This window comes from Impatiens glandulifera, chromosome 1 (genome assembly GCF_907164915.1).
Source record: "Impatiens glandulifera chromosome 1, dImpGla2.1, whole genome shotgun sequence".
Lineage (NCBI taxonomy): Eukaryota > Viridiplantae > Streptophyta > Magnoliopsida > Ericales > Balsaminaceae > Impatiens > Impatiens glandulifera.
In genome coordinates, this window is record NC_061862.1 from 96,156,354 (window position 1) to 96,158,684 (window position 2,331).

Below are 2,331 nucleotides of genomic sequence, written 5' to 3' on the forward strand. Positions count from 1 at the left end.
CCTTTAACATATAATTATAGAACACCTAAATGAAAACAACTCAATTGTATTGACTATTGAGAAAATTCTTCATCTATAACGTCGACACTTAGCCGGTTTCGTCTTGCTGTAAGTACTTCTTCACTGAATCCAGACCCATATGACGAAACATAAAGCCCTTCGCGTAACGAGAAGCCCTTCGCGTAACGAGAAGACCTTCGCGTAACGAGAAGCCCTTCGTGAAACGAGAAGCCCTTCGCGTAACGAGAAGCACTTCGCGTAACGAGAAGCACTTCGCGTAACGAGAAGCACTTCGCGAAACAGAACCCATATGATCTGCAAATATCATCATCGACATAAGAACAATAAGATGAACAAAAAAATGAATCAATATGAATCAATATGAACCAGTATGAACCAATATGAACAGATTTAATTGATTTAAGGTTTTCAGATGGAGATGCTAGAAACATGAACATAAATCGATTTGGGTTAGAGTTAGGGTTTGAAATGAAGGTATTGAAATAAGAACATAAATCTGTATTATAAACATCGATTCAGGTTAAAGTTTTCTTATCTTTGTAGATTCATGGGGCATAATCGTAGTCCTCGTCGCTAAAATTTTCGCCGTCGCCGTCGCCAAAGTTTTCGCCGTCGCCGGCCGACGAACAAGAACAGAGAGAGAGAAGAGAGAGAAGAGAGAGAAAGAGAGGGAAGCAAAATGAAGGAAATGAAAATTTTAAGTATTTATATTAACCTAATTCACTTCGCGTTTCGCGAAGTCACTTCGCGTTACGCGAAAAGGGTAATTTCGTCCAAAAAAAATAAAGTGGTCACCAGATCAAATTTAATTATGAGTGACCACGGACGCAAATACCCCTATCTTTAGGGTCATTTAGTCCAATTTCCCTATATAATATATGATAATGTAAGTATATATTTTGGTCCAAGATTTGACCTCTCGGTCTTGGGGAGGTTATTAGTCCTAGGTTCGGGAGTTCTCGATCCTAGATTCGAATTCTTGGTCGGATGTAAAAATTCTTGGTAGGACCACTCGGTCTCTGTTGAATAAAATTGGCCAGACCTCTCGGTCCTTGATGAAGAACACTAGTCGGACCTCTCGGTCCTAGGTTAAGTTTTTTTTGTTTTTGACCTACCGGTCCTCAAGAATTTCAAAATTACATGTTTTGAAATTTGATGGAGGTTTGGATTTATCGATCCAAGGACCTGGGTAGCCAAAGCTCCCAAAACCTTTAGATCATCATCCCATTGTATCAATCGACTTAGATGATGAATAATTTATTTAAAATGGTTTGTAGCCAAAAATCGGGTTTTCGATTTTAAAGATGTTTTGAGGTGAAATGAGCTAGTAAATAGCTTCATTATACATCATATACTTGTTTGATAGCAAAAAAAAAAACACTAGTTATTCATTTAAACCAATTCAAGAACTTAAAAATTTCAATTATTTTGAAATTTTATTTTGATTCAAGATAGATCAAACATGATCCAAATAGTTACCTAACATCATTACAATCATGTTGGAAAACTTTCTGACTGTGATTCAAGAGAATTAGCCCAAGAATAGCAAACCCATTTTTTGATTTTTTAAATTCAAAATCAAGTTTTTCTTATTAAGATCGATTGATCTGTTTTGATTTTCACAAAAATCTCATAAGTGATCATAAGATCGATTTACAATCATCAAACTCAAGAACCAGGCATCATAAAAGCCTATGAAGACTGAAATATAAAAATTTCAATTTTAAACTGGATGTATGAATTAAAGGATGATTTAATGCTTATAAAGGATTTAAGAACGCTCTTTAGACCTTAGGAAATCTTTTAGGATGCCCAGATCCAAGCTTTAAAGTCTTAAATAGAAATTTCAAAAAATTCAAAAGCTTGAATCTTTAATGGAGGATTTATGGTTTTTTTTTTTCTGATTTGAAGCTTGTGAGTTAATTGTTGTTCTTTACGAAAATTTTGAGGGAGGTTATTTATAGTTGTCCGAGGTCGGTTGATCCATCCTAGTGGATTGAATCAACTAAAAGCCATTAATGACGCTTAGACTATTCTTGGATCAACTTGGTGATATAGGCAATGATTATGCCTATAGATGTAGTGGAAATGATCAATGTGATAGGGTGATCATTTCACCTTTTGAACGGAGTCAATCCATCTAGAGACGACGAAATTCCATCTTTGAAAAACGAAAGATGGTTGTGGATTGTTATCCATCTGGCGTCGCGATGGATGAGATGATTGGCGAACCAAACGACGTCATTTTGAGGGAAAACGCGGATACTGAGTGTTCTGTCCGCGTTCCGTCTAGACATTGTTGCGATCTGG